We start from the raw sequence: 20,461 nt of genomic DNA on the forward strand, positions 1-20,461 counted from the left end.
AACCATGTAGGGCTGCCAGGTCTAGATTGGGAAATTCCTGCAGATTTTAGGGGTGGAGCCTGGGGAGGGGAGAGACCTCAGTAGGGTATAATACCATAGAGACCACCTTCTAAAGCAGCCATTTTCTCCAGGGGAACTGATCTCTACAACCTGGAGACCAGTTGTCATTCCAGTAGCTCTCCAGCCACCACCTGGAGGTTGGCAACTGGCGTGTGTTTGTGTTCTATTGCTCCGGTTAAAGAAATAACGTGTGTGGATGGACTGTGCATATAAGCTTCCCAATGACCCCCCCCCCCCGATTCCATTTCAGGTTGGAAAAATGGGGGGGGACGCTTAAACCTGCTAATTGGTACAAATCAAATTTGAAACTGCATTGGAAAAAAACACATCGCTTTGATCTTCGCTTTGAAATATCAGTAACAGCTGCTCATCAAAGCCCTTCCCCTGTCCAATCCATAGCATCTGCACAGAGGAGGGGGAGGAAAGCAGGGAGCAGCCCTTTGCTTTGAGGAAAGAGATGCTCTTAGCAGGGTTGCCAATCTACAGGTGTGGCCTGGAGATCTCCCAGAATTCCACCTGATCCCCAGTCTACAGAGATCTGTCCCTAGGGTTGTCAGGTCCCTCTTCGCCACTGGCAGGAGTTTTTTTGGGCGGAGCCTGAGGAGGGTGGGGTTTGGGGAGGGGAGGGACTTCAATGCCATAGAGTCCAATTGCCAAAGCGGCCATTTTCTCCAGGGGAACTGATCTCTGTCACCTGGAGATCAGTTGTAATAGCGGGAGATCTCCAGCTAGTACCTGGAGGTTGAGCAAACCAAGTTAGCCTGCTGTAAAGTAGATTAGTAACCAAAGATACAGCAGTACATAAATTTACACAACAATGTCAAAAACATTAGCAATGTGCGTATCAAAATCTTGTATTGTGTGACCTAGATAACAATATGATCACCATATATACAGAAACCATAATAATTACAATCCAAAACCAACATGTGCAGAAAAATGTCCACAATGAAATAATTGTTAATTAGAGTCCAATCTGAGTCTTGTGGTGCTCCTTGAGATCAAATATATCCCATGTAGTATGATCTCCCCAGAGTCTAAGACAGAATATTGGTTCAGTGAACCGTGGATAAGAGTACCTGGAGGTTAGCAACCCTATCTGTCCCCCTGGAGAAAATAGCAGCTATGAAGGTTTCAGATAAGAAAAAATAAAAGCCTTTTGGAAGGAGGAGGGAAGGAGGGGTGAAAAATCCAGTTAGTATTACCTTAATTAACAATATAACCGGAAGTTTTTTTTTATTTTAAAAATATTGAAATTACATGTTTACCTCTTATTCTGTGTGGCTTTGTGTGAAATATAGTTAGTCCATGTGTCTTACAACACGGCTTTCTTCTTTCAAAAGGCGTTTATTTTTTCTTGAACAATGTTTGTGTATACGGCAGGATGTGTATTGTGAAATTGTGTATGATCACTGAGGAAGGCCTCTAAAAGGCCGAAACACGTCTTTGGGCCATCTTGCCTTTGGGTTCCCCATTCCCTATCACCTGCACCTAGGGTTGCCAGGTCCCTTTTCACCACCGGCGGAAGGTTTTTGGGGCAGAGCCGGAGGAGGGCGGGGTTTGGGGAGGGGAGGGACTTCAATGCCATAGAGTCCAATTGCCAAAGTGGCCATTTTCTCCAGGTGAACGAATCTCTGTTGCCTGGAGATCAGTTGTAATAGCAGGAGATCTCCAGCTACTACCTGGAGGTTGGCAACCTTAGGCCTGGCACCCGAGTTGCTACTTTTGATTATGGATCATGTGCCCCTGCATTTGATGATATGATATTACACATTGAGCTTTGCATTGGTGTGCATGTGCCAGCGCTGAACACAGCTTGTGATGTGTGCAAATTCAACAGCGACTGAAGAAACCTTGATGTGAAATAGGTCATTTACCGGCTGCCTGTTTCGCCTTGCCCTTTGCATTCTTTATGCTTAAGCGCTGTGCTGTGAATGCCTAATGTTTGATCCTTTGTATTGCTAATATGGTAATGTGTATTGATACAAGAAACCTATATTTTTGAAGTCTTCATTAAGAATTGCGATAATAGAAGTCTTCATTCAGAACTGACAGCCCATGGACTCTCTAATGTGTAATAGACAACAAAATTGGGACTAGTATTTGTATTGGGATAATTCTATGTAATATTATTTAGCCACAGTGCTACAGGTTTGCTCTAGTTAGTACCTGGAGGCTGGCAACCCTACCTGCACCATTCAGCTTCCTAACCTTCCATCTCCTCTACCTGTCGACGCAGTAGCACACAGCTCCTTCTTCCGAGCCTTATGCCATTTTTCACAGCTGAACTATCGTTCCCCACCAAAAACGGCAGTGTTTATAAACAGTTGCCATGTCAACTGTTTCCCCCGTCTAGTCAGAATGTTGTGGAACGTTCCGTAACACTACAATAGCAAGCTGAGAGCCGAGGGGATGAGAAACATGCAAATACTCAGGGAGTAGGCATTTTAAACTCTATTTGATAAACAGTCTTTGTACGAGAACTAATTCTGATTATTTAAGATGACTGTCTCACTCGTATCTCTTAAGAGGAAAAAGAACACCATCATGACCTCTCTTCAACTTTCTCACTCAAAAGAAACAAACCATGGTTAGGGTTGCCAACCTCCAGGTACTAGCTGGAGACCTCCTGCTATTACAACTGAGCTCCAGCCTATAGAGATCAGTTCACCTGGAGAAAACGGCCTCTTTGGCCATTGGACTCTAGGGCATTGAAGTCCCTCCCCTCCTCAAACCCCGCCCTCCTGAGGCTCCACCCCAAAAATTGGTTCCCAGTTAGTTCCCTATTCCCAGTAGGGTTGCCAACCTCCAGGTACTAGCTGGAGATCTCCTGCTATTACAACTGATCTCCAGCCGACAGAGATCAGTTCCCCTGGAGAAAATGGCTGCTTTGGCAATTGGACTCTATGGCATTGAAGTCCCTCCCCTCCCCAAACCCCACCCTCCTCAGGCTCCACCCCCAAAACCTCCAGCTGGTGGCGAAGAAGGACCCGGCCACCCTAACCATGGTCCAGGTATCTAGTATTTATTTATTTAATACATTTTTATTTTGTCCTTACTCCAAGGAGCTCAAAATGTCATAAATTGGTTTTAGGGTTGCCATCTCCAGGTTGGGAAATACCTGGAGATTTTGGGGGCGGAGCCTGAGGAGGGTGGGGTTTGGAGAAGGGTGGGGCTTCAATGCCATAGAGTCCAATTGCCAGATCAGCCATTTTCTCTGGGGGAACTGATCTGTCGCCTGGCGATCAGTTGTAATAGCAGGAGATCTCCAGCCGCCACCTGGAGGCTGGCAACCCTCCTGGGTCTCCCTTCCCCCAGTTTACTCACACAACACCCCTGTGAGGTCAATTAGGCTGAAAGTGACTGGTATAGTGGAGATTTGAACCTGGGTCACCAAAATCCTCATGCAACACTTTCACCACTACAGTAAGTAGCAACTGGCAGCTAAAAAATAATAATCTTGTCTGGATGATTAGCGGCAGCGATGCTGGGGAGATCTGGAAGCAAATCTCTTATCTGATTCCTAGAAAATCTCTCTTCCTTAAGGATGACAAACATTTTTGTACCTGCAGATATAACCCTGTGTCACTTCTTCCATGACGTTTAGCGCGGTAGTTATATATATATAAAAAAAGATCCATTGAAAAGAACGGGCAGCGGGTCAAGAAAACAAGCCTCAGGCACTGCTCAGTCGGTGTGTGTCAGGAGCGGAAAACACGCGAGCTCTATAAAGGCTGAGACGTTTTACTCTGGGGTAAAATACAACTGCCTCATTTGGGATGCTGAAGTGCCGTTTGGAGCCAAAACGGTATGGATCTGTTCCTGAGATGACTCACTCAGAGCTGGCAACGCTAACGCAGTCCCAGATTTCTATGTTGCTTCGAGCAAGGAGGGAAAGGAGGGGGAGAGAGAAAGATCACCTCGGCGCCTCTCTGCTGCTTGGATGGGAAGCAGCTTCTTTCTCCAGGTGATCTGATCTCTATTGGCTGGAGATCAGTTGTAATAGCGGGAGATCTCCTGCCACTACCTGGAGGTTCACCAAAATGGAAAAAAAGGCTAAGTGTTGTAGAGTTGAGGCAACAGGAAAAAACAGCACCAAAATGACAATATAGTATTGAATATAGACATAAATTGTAATAAATCACTTGGGCAAATATACAGATGCAGAGCAACAAGAACAAAACAAAAATGAACAAACCAACACCTACAAGAAAGAAATATACATGCCCAAAAAGCTAGGGGGGGAAAATCCCTTTGTTCCAAACCTGATGAGATAAACAATGAAACTACTCAATAAATAGTAAGTTAATACACAAAGTCCGTAATAGACGTCCATAAATAAATGGAAATACTGAATGTCGTTGCGCTATTTTGTTGCTGTGCTCTTGCACGGATTGCAGGAAAAAAAACCTTTTTTTCTTCAGGTTCAGAAACATACAGAAGATCGGTTCATGTTGCTCCTACTACCTGGAGGTTGGCAACCCTACCTTGAAGTCCCTCCCCTCCCCAAACCCTTCCCTCCTCAGGCTGCGCCCCAAAAATTTCCAGGTATTTCCCAACCCGGAGCTGGCAACCCTAGCCACAAAGAGGGGAGGGGGTCCACCCAGCTGTTCCGGGCCTGGGGACCCACCAGTATCATCCCTGTGTTCCCACGCAGTGTTACTTATCGTGGGATGCTCGGCTCTCCCTTTCGCCTCAGGTGAGACCTGGGGCTTAGGGGGTCAGAGCGGAAGGTGCAACTTGGGGGGCAGGAGGTGGGGGGGGCAGGCCTGGAGGGTTCTGCCCCTCCCCGGGCCCGAAAGGAGATTGCTCGCTCTTCCGCTCGAGCGCCTCTCTGCCTCTGAAGTGTGAAGGCCGCGCTAATGAGGCATGAAGGGAATTCTGACAGGCGGAGAGGGTCGTGCATGCGATGAATCCCCAGCACGATGGTCCCATCCTCTCCCTTCTGAAGGGTGTCAGTTCTGCTTAAGGACCACTTTGAGGGCTCAGTGTGGGGCATTGTATTGCTTCGCAAGGAGACAAGGCTAAAAAGATGGATGGCCAAGAGACAAAGAGGGGCCCACCCACAACTACGAGGCTATCATTTAAATTTTTTTTTTATAAGAAATGATTTCCCCCCCAAAAAGTACATAAGTGAAAAAAAGGTACAATTACAATTTTCGCTAAATAAATGCATATTTTTAGTAATTACAGTGTGCATGTATTTGTTCACATTACCGGCAGTATGCAGTAGAGACTAAATGTAGATACAGATTGTTATAACTGAGTTTTTAAAAATAAATAAATAAATAATTTTTAAATAAATCTATTATATTTTCACATTACTAAAAGGTCATTAACATTTTAAATATATTGTTTAATGTTTAAGGGGCCCCCACTTCATCAGGGGCCCGCTTGCTACCGGGCAAGCTGACATGTAGGGTTGCCAACCACCAGGTTGTAGCTGGAGATCTCCTGCTATTTCAACCGATCTCCAGCCGATAGAGATCACTTCCCTTGGAGAACATGGCGGCTTTGGCAGTTGGACTCTATGGCATTCAAGTCTCTCCCCTCCCCAAACCCCACCCTCCTCAGTCTCCACCCTAAAAAACCTCCTGCCGGTTGCAAAGAGGGACTTGGCAACCCTACTGACACGCTGGCCAGTCGTCACTGGCTGGTATAGGTGTTCTTGTAAGAATGTGAGGGGGAGCAAACCTAAAAGCTGACTCTCCTCCACTATTGCCCTCACCCCTCCAACTTGGATACCAGGAGGAGGGGTTCACAGTTTTCCCCAAGGACTGACCTCTTGTATACAAGGGGGGAGGCATCCACCTGGCTCTCATGGACTTGTGTGTGGGGAGGTGATTTCAAAAACCATGTGTTCTGCTAGAGAACCTCAATTGTTGAGATTCTCCCGTAGGGTGTCCAACTTCCAGGTACCAGCTGGAGATCTCCCGCTATTACAACTGCTCTCCAGCCGATAGAGATCAGTTCCCCTGGAGAAAATGGGCGCTTTGGCAATTGGACTCTATGGCATTGAAGTCCCTCCCCTCCCAAATCCCGCCCTCCTCAGGCTCTGCCCCAAAAATCACCTGCCGGTTGCAAAGAGGGACCTGGCAACCCTATTCTCCCACCTTCTACATTTTATATATATGTTGAAATCGCTGGATCCCCCCCTTGTTTTTTAGCCGTTGGTTTTCGCATTTTGTTTAAAACTCACTGTTTTAATTTGTGTACCATCATTTATTTCTTAGGTTGTTGTGATTAGATTTTTGTTGCTTGTTGTTGCATTAATTCCTGCTTTGCTTTGCAGTTAGATATTGCCATTAGACTTTTTTAGACACTTGGTTGTAATGAGATAGCTCGTTTCTTGCTGTATTTATTAGCATTTAGTCCTTTATTTGGATTACGCATTTACTTGCCCCAAATAGTTTCCCAGTTAACCATTTGTATTCCTTTTTTTGGTTTAACAAATAACGTTGTTGTTTTTAAAGAAAAGAAATATGGAATCTTTCATGAGAAGGAAGTATGTTAAAAGTAGGGTTGCCAACTCCCGGTTGGAAAATTCCTGGAGATTTGGGAGTGTAGTCTGGGGAGGGGGATTTGAGGAAGGAAGGGACCTCAGTAGGGTTCCCCACTGCCCAGTTGTGGCGGGCAGTTGCCTGCCAATCAACCGGGCTGCCCGCCGACCAGCTGATGCTTGGTGGGCGGAAGCAGGAAGGGTAGAGTGATCGCCGCACGTGTGCTCCCAGCGCAATACCGTCACTTCTGGGTTTTACCCCAGAAGTGCCAACATCGTGTGGGATGCTCTAGCTATTTCCTCCAAAAACTGTATGGAAACCATAGAATTTTTGGAGGAAATGGTTAGAGCGTCCCGCGCAATGCCGGCACTTCCGGGTAAACCCAGAAGTGATGGTATGGTGCACAAATCGCTCGCCCCAGCTCTGCCCAAAAGAAACTCCTGTTGTGGGGATGAAGGGACCTGGCAACCCTACACCACACTAGGACACAATGCCGTAGAATCTACCCACCAAAGCAGCCATTTTCTTCAGGGGAACTAGTCTGAAGATCAGTTGTCATTTGGAGCGATCTCAAAGACACCAACCGGGGGTTGACAACCGTAAATTGGAGCGATCTCAAAGACACCAACCGGGGGTTGACAACCGTAAATTGGTGCATTAAACACACATCTCCAAATTCTGTCCACAGGAAACCCTCGGCAAAATCTGCTAAGCACAGCAATTTGCGCAACGTTGCCTGCTTTGTTTTGGTTGTCCATTAATACCCACTGTGTGGAATCCATTATTTGGGGTTCCACATAGGACTGCCAACCTCCAGGTGGTGGTTGGAGATTTCCCCGCTATTACATCTGATCTCCAGCCAATACAGATCAGTTCCCCTGAAGAAAATGGCCGCTTTGACAATTGGACTCTATGGCATTAAAATCCCTCCCCTCTCCAACCCCCCTTCCTCAGGCTCCGCCCCCAAATCTCCAGATATTTCCCAACCCAGAGCTGGCAACCCTAGTTCCACATATAAACATGCACAGCCATGCGGCTGCTCTAAAAATTAACGATTATGAAGCGCGTAAGCTTAGATCTTGTAATGCATTAAGAGGCTTCATGCAGAAATGTACACATCCCTGACCCATAACCTCAGAAAGCGGAGAAAAGGAGCTCTGGAAAGTTAGGCGAGGAATAATTTCCGCCCGCTTTCCTTGTTCCCAGGATGCCGTTTGGCTGCATCGGACTGCGAGATGAAAAGAGCTACAACAGCCTTTCTGACATCACGGACAAGTATGAGATCGGGCAGCTGCTGCGGGCGTAAGTAGGCAGCATACTTTTAACTACCGTCCTAGTTCCCGGGGCCACTCCTAGGAGGCCATGCATATTTAAGCAGCCAAGGAACACAACCTCTTGAGAGGTGTGTGGTTACGGGTATGGGTCTTCCCTTCTCCTGCAGTTTGAAACACATGAAAAAAATTGCCCCCCACCACACTAAAAAAACAATTCCTGCGTTCCTCTCATACAACCCTCCCAACTGTCAGGATCAGGCGTCTGTCCCTAGCAGCCCATAAGCAAACTCATCCAGGCAGGTATTCCTGAAGCAGTAATACTTCATTAGGAGCAAAAGGACAGATTAAAGGACTGACTGCCTAGAGGCAGGTGAGGCTAGCAATGAGGAAACATAGGCAGGTTACACATGTTTAAAGGCAATACAGGCTGTGAAAGTAAACATGGCCAAGCAGCCCTGCGATAAGCGGTTCCCAGGATGGGAGACTAAACATCAGCACAGCTGTGGAGAATAGGACGAGCGAGACTGTACACAGATGCTAACAGGCATGAGAACCAGGACTTGACATGTAGCCTAACTCACGTCAAGAGCCTTTACTCCTGCAGGAGGGAGCAAGGCCTGACACCAACTCTCTTGTGGCAAAATTATACAGTTGTGGGGTCAGCGGGGTGTAGTAGAGTGGTAGACTCTAATCGGGGGGAACCAGGTTGGTTTCCCCACTCCTCCGCATGAAGCCTGCGGGGTGACTGTGATGACCTCGCCCCTTACTCACTGGTAACTGGGGGCTTCCTGAGGTCGTCGTCTCCATAAACACCTAGATGCCACTTCCTATTACTATAAAGTCTTGACTTCCAAGTATAAGCCTTTAATTAGCAAATCTAGAAAAAAGGTTTTACAAAATAAAAACTTACAAAACAACAATGTGCCGCCTCTGCAAGATATTGGCAAAACAAGTCTCCTCAGCCTTGAAGTAAAATTCCTTGCCTTGTTTAGTCCAGAAGGTAATTCTTCCAACTCCTCTGGTTCTCCAGGCCTCTTTCTGGATAATCACACCAAGTGTGGTCCCAGCCAGCATCCAAGCTAAGCCAAGACCAAGCTCTCTCTTTCTGTTGTGATCCTACTCTTTATATACACCTGGCCGTATTGTTAATTACCCACTAATTACTTAATTACTTTCTTAATAAGTTGACAAGCTTAGGCCAACCTTCAATCTAGATCACCAACGGTCAAACATTTATTACCACTGACACCATGTAGATCTTCTCCTGTCAAAGTCACATTCTGACAGTTCCCAGCTGAATTACATGAGGCTAGAACTAACCTCATACAGATACAGGTGCATAATTATGCTTCACAAGGACAGATCCTGAGACACTTACATACAGGATTTTAACTCAAAATCACAATATAATCTCTTGACAGTGACCTTGGGCCAGTCACAGTTCTCTCTGAACTCTCTCAGCCCCACCTACCTCTCAAGGTATCTGTTGTGGGGAGAGGAAGGGAAGGCGATTGTAAGCCAGTTTGATTCTCCTTCAAAGGTAGAGAAAGTCGGCATATAAAAACCAACTCTTCTTCTTCATCGTCGTCTTCTTGCATGGCTGTGCCACCAGAAGGATTGTGCCACCATCCTTCCCATGTCTGAACCTAAATAGCAGGGCTTTCTAAATGGGACAGAGCTCTGCTCTTTGTACGCTTCACCCATGACTGTGTTCACTCTCTGTCTGGGCATGGATCTCCATCCCCTTCCATTGCCAGCCTCTGCTCTGTCACCCGCTGTGGTTTTCAACACCTACCACACAGCACATTGTTGTAGTGGCTACTGTGCTGGTTGTTCTCATTTCGGCCGATGGCAGGTCAGCCACTTGGCCAGGAGCGAGAGAGGAAGGAAATAGCCTTGCATTTGCAAAGCAGGCAGGCTGGGAATGAGGCACTCCTGGCTGTTGCGAGAGATGACAGAAGGTTGGTGTCTATCCCCTTCCAGGCTGCACCCTTGACCAGTGTCTCGGTGGTCCATTCGATAGGGCAGCCCAGCCAACATTCTTCACCCAACACAATCGCTTCTCAAGCTTGTACCAGGAAGAAGAAGAGTTGGTTTTTATATGCCGACTTTCTCCACCTCTTAAGGAAGAATCAAACCAGCTTACAATGAACTTTCCCTTCCCCACACCCTGGGAGGTAGGTGGGGCTGAGAGAGTGTGACTTGCCCAAGGCCACCCAGCTGGCTTCATGTGGAGGAGCAGGGAAACAAATCCAGTTCGCCAGATTAGCCTCCGCCGCTCATGTGGAGGAGTGGGGAATCAAACCCGGTTCCACCGCTCCTAGCCACCGCTCTTAACCACCACACCACGCTGGCTCTTGCTGGCTTTGCTTCCTTAGACCACAAACCCAGGCATGGAGTATCCCGCTGTTAATGGCTATTTGCTGTGATAGCTTAATGGAACCTCCATGTTTAAGGGCAGTATACCCTCTGGGGACAAATAATAAGCAGTACTGTGATCTTCCCAAAAAAACACCTGGCTGGCCACTGTAGGCAATAGGATATTAGCCTAGATGGGTTTTTGGCCCGACTCAGCAGTGGATCATGTGGTTTTTTTTGTATCTTCCGCTCTCCCGCAGGAAGGAGTTCTGCGAGATCTGTGTGGCCCGCGAACGCCAGACGGAAAGACTGTACATCTGCAAGAAGTTTCTTAAGAAAGACGGGCGCAAGGTGCGACGGGCGGCCAAGAACGAAATCCTCATCTTGAAGATGTAGGTGCCTGCCGTAGGCGTGCGTGCCAGCGTGCGCCGGCCTGCCCACCTTCGCGGGGCGTGCGTCACGTCCGCGGGAGCTCCTTCGGCCCCAGTCAACGCAAGAACCTGGCGTGCGTTTCTCCGTTCTGCCGAGGCACCGGGCAGCGCTGCCGTAAATAATGGCCCTCTCTGCAGCTTGTTTTGAGCAGCTGCCAAGCAGATAAGATGCTTAATGAGCTAATGGTCACAGTTAAGCTCCTGGGTAAATGTTCAGCAACAGAAGACAGGAGGGGCCGGAGGAAAATGGGAGACATTCAGGGGAGCGAATCTGGCAAGGAGATAAAATCGCCACCTGCTTCCCACACATCCCCTCCCCAGAAAGTCTCTTGTGCCTTTACCAATTGCACAGTAGGCGGAAATGCCACTGGTAAAGCTTTCCCCAGCACTGCACCATAGGGTTGCCAAACTCCTGGTGAGAGCTGGAGCTCCCCCAGAATTATAACCGACTACATAGATAATTTATTTCTTTTGAACATATATTCCACTTCTCCTGGAGAAAATGGCTGCTTTGGAGGATGGGCATCATACACTGCTATGGTCCCTCCCCCCCTAAGGTTGCCAGGTCACTCTTCGCCACCGGCAGGAGGTTTTTGGGGCACAGCCTGAGGAGGGCAGGGTTTGGGGAGGGGAGGGACTTCAATGCCATAGAGTCCAATTACCAAAGCGCCAATTTTCTCCAGGGGAACTGTTCTCTATTGGCTTGAGGTCAGTTGTAATACCAGGAGATCTCCAGCTAGTACCTGGAGGTTGAGCAAACCAAAATCAACACCTCTGCACTAATATCAAGGATAAGGAAAGTAGTGCAGGAATCTTAGGCTATAGTTACTACAACACAAATGAGTGAGACATCAAAGTGTAATCAATGCATACAATAGTGGAAAGGGACAAACATACAACTATATACAATGGTATTTCAATAATCCACAAAGGTATGTATAAATGTGTTTTTTTCAATAGTCCATAAGGGTACATAGATCCAAGAAGATTCAAATAGTTGGTCACAAGACCTCAGCAGATGTGTAAAAGACTATTATGAAAGGAAGACGATCGTTTCATTCTTCATCAGTTCCATTCAATTCATGCAATTCAAAAGGTATACAAGGTTCAAAAATTCATTTCTTCCCCTTAGGGATAAATCTTATAACTATATCCATTGGCAAATGTAATAGTCCATATGGCTTAAAATCTATAGAGGATATAGTTGGAATAAACAGAAGTCATTGCAAATGTAACAGTTCCACAAGGGATACCTTGTGTATCCCTTGTGGAACTGTTACATTTGCAATGACTTCTGTTTATTCCAACTATATCCTCTATAGATTTTAAGCCATATGGACTATTACATTTGCCAATGGATATAGTTATAAGATTTATCCCTAAGGGGAAGAAATTAATTTTTGAACCTTGTATACCTTTTGAATTGCATGAATTGAATGGAACTGATGAAGAATGAAACGATCGTCTTCCTTTCATAATAGTCTTTTACACATCTGCTGAGGTCTTGTGACCAACAATTTGAATCTTCTTGGATCTATGTACCCTTATGGACTATTGAAAAAAACACATTTATACATACCTTTGTGGATTATTGAAATACCATTGTATATAGTTGTATGTTTGTCCCTTTCCACTATTGTATGCATTGATTACACTTTGATGTCTCACTCATTTGTGTTGTAGTAACTATAGCCTAAGATTCCTGCAGTACCTGGAGGTTGGCAACTCTAGGCCTGGCACCTGAGTTGCCACTTTTGATTATTCCATAGTGATAAAATTCATACTTCCTGAAGATGGAAGGTTAACAGGATAACAATAGCAAGGTCATCCAGTGTCATCAGTTATCTAAAGTAGTGTGTTTTTGCTAAATAAAGACCTTTTATGCATGACTTGTTCCTGTCACCGTCACTCTCCAACTACTTCGGGGCTTTGTTTTCATTATGTATGTATTTTCTGACCTTTGGAAGTCGCCTCGCTCTCCCCTCGCGTTTTCCCTGTGTTTTCAGGATGCTGTTTTACCCCGAGTTTAAAGTCTGCCTCGATCCCAAATCGAAAGTGGGTCGGGTGCATACTTGTCACTTTGGGGTTTTCTCCCAACGACCATTCTCGCTTCTCCCTCCCACTTGTCTGACCCCCTCATCCAACCTCTCCTCTCGAAGGCACTATCAAGTGCACTAGAGAGAGAATAATGCAGGAATACCATGAGGCTGCTTATTTGGTCAGTTTCACAGCGAGTGTGGGTCAGTTTCAGATCGAACAGTTGAGAGAACGCTGGCGGGGCGGGGGCTAGTGACATATTTCAAAAAGGATACACTACAGCCAATTACAAAGCAGCGTTTTCAAGGGGGAGGGAGTCACACGTGGTTCGGAAGCTCAGCATTTTCACTGGTGATGCATAATTGATCACAAGGTACTTCTGGAATTTCTTCAGGGGGGGAAGCCACTGCGCATAGTGTTTTGAGAATTCGGCTGCAAATACTGTGCCGTTAGAGAGCAGCAGATCCTGTGGAAACAGACTGTGCACAAATGGCCTAACTTTGTTCTTTTTAATTTTGTAAACCATCTTAGAATCATAGAGTGGAAGGGACCACCAGGGTCATCTAGTCCAATCCCCTGCACAATGCAGGAAATTCACAACTACCTCCCCCCCACACTCCCAGTGACCCCTACTCCATGCCCAGAAGATGGCCAAGATGCCCTCCCTCTCGTGATCTGCCTAAGGTCACAGAATCAGCACTGCTGACAGATGGCCTCTGCTTCAAAACCTCCAGAGAAGGAGAGCTTACCACCTCCTGAGGAAGCCTGTTCCACCGAGGAACCGCTCTAACTGTTAGAAAATTCTTCCTGGTGTCTAGACGGAAACTCTTTTGATTTAATTTCAACCCGTTGGTTCTGGTCCGACCTTCTTGGGCAACAGAAAACAACTTGGCACCCTCCTCTCTATGACAGCCCTTCAAGTACATGAAGATGGTTATCATATCCCCTCTCAGTCTTCTCCGCTTCAGGCTAAACATACCCAGCTCCTTCAACCTTTCCTCATAGGACTTGGTTTCCAGCCCCCTCACCATCTTTGTTGCCCTCCTCTGGGCATGTTCCAGCTTGTCTCCATCCTTCTTAAACTGCGGTGCCTACATTTTGTGCCGGTCAGTTTTACCTTAGTGATGGTTCCCGCTTGGGTGGATTTATACCCAGGCCTAGATCATGCTCTCTAGACCCCAGTTTATATTCTTTTAAATTTCCTGCTGGGAAAAACTGGTGCGGTGGGGTAGGCAGGACACTGAAATCGTGACGGGAGGGGGGGAAACCCTGTGTGGCCTGGTGGCTAGCCCCTCAGGAACTCCACCCCACTGGTTTTCTCTAAACAAATTGTCTGGCGCCGTCCTTATGCTGCTATAACTCACCCAGCCATCAGATCTGTATTTACAAAGGAACAATAGTTTGGCTTGAAAGGAAGGTTAGCCAACGTTTCGGTGAGTCAGGCGGCTATCGGGGGCAGTGAAGATGAAACAGGCGGGGGACCCTCGTCTTAAATTGCGGTCAGCCATCAAGGCCGGGCACCTTCTCCCCCCACACCAGCCCTACACCATAAGAGCCATTTTTATCTTCTTTAAAGGCTGAAAGGCCAGGTGTGAATTATTGATAAGACCTCAGGGGCAGGCTGGGATTTCTGCTGACTTTGGTCTTTGTCGGAGGCAAACAAAAGAACCGGACCAGCGGGGAACGGGCAACGCAGAAAGGTCTTGGCAAATGGGGGTTGCCTGTCTTGAGGACCGCACAGGTCTTGAGGACCGCACAGAACCTCAGAAAAAATGAGGTTTATAATTGTCTGGCGGAGGGGGGAGGGATGTAGCTGGGGGGGAACGGGACGCTAATGAATGCCTGTGCTCTGCTTCCAGGGTGAGTCACCCGAACATCTTGCAGTTGATTGACACCTTTGAGACACGGAAAGAGTTCTACATCATCCAAGAACTGTGAGTTTTCCCACAAGGTGCAGAGGAACAATCTCGGGCTCCAAGAAACAGCACCACGGGGGCCCCCAACCTTTTCTAGCCTTCTGGCACCTTTGGAATTTTAAGAGGTGGTGGTTGCCAACTCCGGGTTGGGAAGTACCTGGAGATTTTGGGGGGGGGGAGCCTGGGGAGGGCAGAGTTTGGGGAGGGGAGGGACCTCGGCAGGGTGTAATGCCGCACGGCCCATCTGCCGGAGGGGCCAGTTTCTCCAGCGGAACTGATCTCTGTCGTCTGGAGATCGGTTGCCATACCAGGAGAGCTCCAGGCCCCACCTGGAGGTTGGCAGCCCTACACTGGTGAACGCTAGTCCAAAGTTGTGGAACTCCCTGCCCCAGGATGTGGTGATGGCTGCCAACTTGGAAGGCTTGAAGAGGGGGATGGACGTGTTCATGGAGGAGAGGGCTATTCATGGCAACTAGTAAAAATGGATACTAGTCACGATGCATACCTATTCTCTCCAGGATCAGAGGAGCAGGCCTATTATATTAGGTGCTGTGGAACACAGGCAGGATGGTGCTGCTGCAGTCGTCTTGTTTGTGGGCTTCCTAGAGGCATCTGGTTGGCCCCTGAGGCCAAAGCAGCCATTTTCTCCAGGGGAACTGATCTCTATCGGCTGGAGATCAGTTGTAATAGCAGGAGATCTCCAGCCACCACCTGGAGGTTGGTAAGCCTACCTTGACCGGTGCCAGGGGAAGTTCTGGTGAGCACCATGTTGGGGAAACCTGCAGCTGCAGGAAGAGGGTGAATTGTGGGGCTGCCCAGGGAGAGAGCTGGACCGGGGCACCCATGAAGCTGACTTACACTGACTCCGACCCTTGTTCTCTCAAGGTTTAGCAAGGAGAAATGGACACTGAAAGAGCGTTTTCTCAATTTGTTCCTCATCTCAAGCCTGTTCTCTGTGTTCCTCGCAGCGCCACTGGCGGAGACGTGTTTGACTGGATCCTGGATCAGGGCTACTACACGGAAAAGGACGCTAGCAACGTCATCCGGCAGGTGCTGGAAGCGTTGGCCTATTTACATAACCTGCACATTGTTCACCGCAACCTTAAGGTAAGGAGAGAACCAGGGAGTCCTTCTCAGGGAACCCCTGAAATCTAGCGGTCTTGGGTGAGACAGCTCAGACGGAAAGTGTGTGTATGTGTTAAATGCCGTCAAGTCGCTTCCGACTCATGGTGACCCTGTGAATCAGTGTCCTCCGAAACGTCCTATCCTTAACAGCCATGCTCAGGTCTTGCAAACTGAGGGCCGTGGCTTCTTTTATAGAGCCGATCCCATCTCTTCTTGGGTCTTCCTCTTTTCCTGCTGCCTTCAACTTTTCCTAGCATGTTTGCCTTTTCCAGTGACTCTTGCCTTCTCATAATGTGACCCAAGTACGACAGCCTCAGTTGAGCCAGCGTGGTGTAGTGGTTAAGTGCGGCGGTTTGGAGTGGTGAACCCGGTTTGATTCCCCACTCCTCCACATGAGCGGTGGACGCTAATCTGGTAAACTGGATTCGTTTCCCCACTCCTACACATGAAGCCAGCTGGGTGACCTTGGGCAAGTTACAGCTCTGTTAGAGCTCTCTCAGCCCCACCTACCTCACAGGGTGTCTGTTGTGGGGAGGGGAAGGGAAGGTGATTGTAAGCCGGTTTGAGTCTCCCTTAAGTGGTAGAGAAAGTTGGCGTATAAAAACCAACTCTTCTTCTTCTTTCACTTCTAGGGTCAGTTCAGGCTTGATTTGATCTATAACCCCCACTGATTTGGGGTTTTTTGGCAGTCCATGGTATCTGTAACACTCTCCTCCAACACCACATTTCAAAGGAACCTGCTTTCTTCCTATCTGCTTTCTTCATTTTCCAGCTTTCACGCCCATACATAGTAATAGGGAACACGGTGGCATGAATTAACTTGATCTTGGCGGCCAGTGACACATCCTTACATTTAAGAATCTTTGCTAGCTCCTTCATGGCTGCCCTTCCCAGTCTCAGTCTCCTTCTGAGAAAGCTCACACCCTGCCAGATATCCTGTTAGTCTTTAAAGCGCTACTGGACTCTTGCTCTTTTCTACTGATGTTGACAGACTAACGCAGATACCCATTGTGAACATTTATTTCCATATGAGCTGTCGTGAGTCACCTCTCACTTCATCAGACAGATATCGCCACGACTATCTGACTAAGTGAGCTGTGACTCACAGGCGCTCGTATGGAAATAAACGCTGTTAGTCTTTAGGATTGGAAAGAGGAAACACAGATTTGTTGACGTCTGGTGGCAAAGTAAAATGTTACAGCCATCTAACGCAAGGTTATTAACTCTGGGTTTTCTCTCCCCCTCCACATGTCTTCGCTTCCTTCAGTTGGAGAATCTCATGTACTACAACCAAAATAACCGTTCCAAGGTGGTGTTGCGGGATTTTTATCTCTCACGCTTTGAGAATGGGGCCATCACAGAGCCATGCGGGACTCCCGAATACTTGGGTATGTACATTCCTTCGTCTTCCCAGGGTTTTTCCTCTTCCCTGTATCAGCTTCATGCCACGTCCACTAGGAGCTGTGTAGAGCTGCCATATTTTGTTCTTGGCATCCCCTAGGCTTTTACGAATTGCCTGGCAGGGGGATTCCAACAGGTGCAGCTTTTCTCCTGTCGTGGAGCTATGGCAGGGGAAAGTACCTGTTGGATTTCTGCCTCTCTCATGTAACTGAAAAGAGATTCAAAACAGATAAAAGGAAGTATTTCTTCACACGATGCATAGTTCAGTTGTGGAACTCCCTGCCCCAGGATGTGGGGATGGCTGCCAACTTGGAAGGTTTGAAGAGGGGAGTGGACATGCTCGTGGAGGAGAGGGCTATTCATGGCTACTAGTAAAAATGGACGCTAGTCATGACGCATACCGATTTGTACCAGGATCAGAGGAGCATGTCTATTAAATTAGGTGAATTGGCACACAGGCAGGACAATGCTGCTGCAGTCGTCTTGCTTGTGGGCTTCCTAGAGGTGCCTGGTTGGCCACTGCGTGAACAGACTGCTGGACTTGCTGGGCCTTGGTCTGATCCAGCAGGGCTTTCCTTATGTTCTTATGGAAGATGGGGCTATCCATGGCTTCTAGTCCAAATGGATACTGGTTATGATGCATATCTATTCTCTCAAGGATCAGAGGAGCATGCCTATTCTATTAGGTGCTGTGGAACGCAGGCAGAACAATGCTGCTGCAGTCGTCTTGTTTGTGGCTTCCTAGAGGCACCTGGTTGGCCACCGTATGAACAGACTGCAGGACTTGATGGTCCTTGGTCTGATCCAGCAGGGCTTTCCTTTTGTTCTTATGGAGGATGGAGCTATCCATGGCTACTAGTCCAAATGGCTACTAGTCATGATGCATACCTATTCTCTCCAGGACCAAAGGAGCATGCCTATTCTATTACATGTTGTGGAACACAGGCAGGAGGATCATGCTGCTGCAGTCGTCTTGCTTGTGGGCTTCCTAGAGGCACCTGGTTGACCACTATGTGAACAGACTGCTGGACTTGATGGACCTTGGTCTGATCCAGCATGGCCTTTCTTATGTTCTTATGCCGGGTCTCTGTCTTGGGGGGAAGAAAAATGTGACGCTGCCTCCCAGCTCTGCGGATTGTGTTTTGCCTGTAACTTTTCTCTTAACTTCCCTATGACCCCTGTGTCTTTCCCCACACAGCGCCCGAGGTGGTTGCCCGGCAGCGCTATGGACGTCCTGTGGACTGCTGGGCTGTGGGGGTTATTATGTTCATTCTGTAAGTTCCACCGTGGTCCGAATGTATGTGGCTGAGTTGGGGAGAGGGAAATTAAATTGGGAATAAAGCGAGGTGGAACGCGAAGGATTAGAATGAACTGACAGGAACCGTCACAGTCGTTCTTAGTTCCTCTGCATTCGTCAAAATCCTGTTTGCTGTTATCTCAGTGTTTGATATGAACATTCGAAGACTATCAGAGATTCTAGGGCAGGGGACCCTAACATGATGCCTGTGGGTACCATGGCTCCTGCCAAGCGTTTTTAGAAAGTGGGGCGGGGGATTCCTGCCCAGCAAGGCCATTGGACATCGGTGCAGGTTAAAATAGCATTTTGATGGCACCTCCCGCTTAGGGAGTTAGGGTTGCCAACCTCCAGGTGGTGGCTGGAGATCTCCCACTATTGCAACCCGCGACCATTTTCTCCAGGCGGACTGATCTCTGTCGCCTGGAGATCTCCTGCTACAACAGATCTCCAGGCGACAGAGATCAGTTCGCCTGGAGAAAATGGTCGCCGTGGAAGGTGGACTCTGTGGCATTGTACCCATTAGGGTTGCTAACCTCCAGATATTAGCTGGAGATCGCCTGCTATTACAATTGATCTCCAGCCGATAGAGATCAATTCACCTGGAGAAAATGGCTGCTTTGGCGATTGGACTCTATGGCATTGCCGTCCCTCCCCTCCCCAAACCTCACCCTCCTCAGGCTCCACCCCAAAAACATCCCACCGGTGATGAAGAGGGACCTGGCAACCCTAGTACCCATTGAAACCCCACCCTTCCCCAAACCCCACCCTCCTCAGGCTCCAGGTATTTCTCAGCCCAAAGCTGGCAACCCTAGATACAATGTTGGCTTTATTCTCTTCCTCTTTCCCAGGGTCCTTGGGCTTCTTTCTCTCTCTCTCTCTGTAGCTCCATCTTCCACCGTGGCCATTTTGGGGTTGCCGACAGGCTCAAAAAGGTTGGAGACCCCTGTTCTAGGGGATTGTGAGGTTATGGAGGGAAGACCTTAGTAATCCAGAGATTACACACGGTGCCGTGTAGAGTGAAAAATGTAGGGTTGGGAAAAAAGCAATTAAAGAAATATGTTGGCTGTAAAATATCCAGGAGGAGACAACTTATTTTGTTGCATTTGTGCAGTGTTGAGTTAGTGTATTATGATGGCCAAGGCAGCGGATTAAAAAACAAACAAAAAAACACCCATTCAAATCTCGCCTCTTTTACGAACTATCTAGGAGGCCTTCGACCACTTTCTCTCAGCCCTCTCTCCCAGTTGGTGATATGGGGGCAATATGTGTTTAGGCCATCGATGCCCTGCCACGCCAGATTTGTGCTTAAGGTAGCTAACAGAAGAAAATCTGACAATAAAAGATACACATTTAAAACAACGCACGAATACAGTTGTGTAAAGACAATCCAATAAAATCCATCTTCCAGTAGTAAAACTGTCCCGATCTATGTTTGAAATCAGTAGCCAGTCAATAAAACCAGCAGTGTAAAACAACCACAGATTAATAGCCGGCCATAAAAGCATTTTCAGGAATGGCATTCCTAAGGTCGCCAGCTCTGGGTTGGGAAATGCTTGGAGATTTTTGGGGTGAAGCCTGGGGAGGGCGGGGGTTTGGGGAGGAGAGGGACCTCAGCAGGGTACAAGGCCATAGAATCCAGCCTCCAAAGCAGCCTCTTTCTCCAGGGGAACGGATCGGGGCCATCTGGACATCAATTTGTAATAGCAGGAGATCTCCAGGTGCCACCTGGAGGTTGGCGAACATAGGCATTCCCCAATCAGGGTGCCACCACTGAGAAAGCCCCATCTATAGTTGTTCCCCCCCCCCCAGATCCACAGGTGGGGAGACAGAAAGAAGGCCTTAAGATGAAATGCTTATCTGCTGAGCTGGGCAGATTCCAAGCTTTAAGACTTCGTATTCGGCCCAGTAAAATCTATCTTTCAGCACAGGAGTGATTCAATCCCTATATCCCGCGTATATAGGGTTGCCAAATTCAGGTTGGGAAATACCTGGAGATTTTGGGGGTGGAGCCTGAGGAGGACGGGGTTTGGGGAGGGACTTCGATGCCATAGAATCCAATTGC

General features: G+C 47.8%; 1 pseudogene; it reads left to right on the forward strand.

The window, feature by feature from the left end:
- The window catches only part of LOC130477825 (caM kinase-like vesicle-associated protein), a 48,159-nt pseudogene that overhangs the window by 20,023 nt on the left and 7,675 nt on the right, over positions 1-20,461 (forward strand).

The sequence above is a fragment of the Euleptes europaea genome, chromosome 1 (genome assembly GCF_029931775.1).
Source record: "Euleptes europaea isolate rEulEur1 chromosome 1, rEulEur1.hap1, whole genome shotgun sequence".
NCBI classification, from domain to species: domain Eukaryota; kingdom Metazoa; phylum Chordata; class Lepidosauria; order Squamata; family Sphaerodactylidae; genus Euleptes; species Euleptes europaea.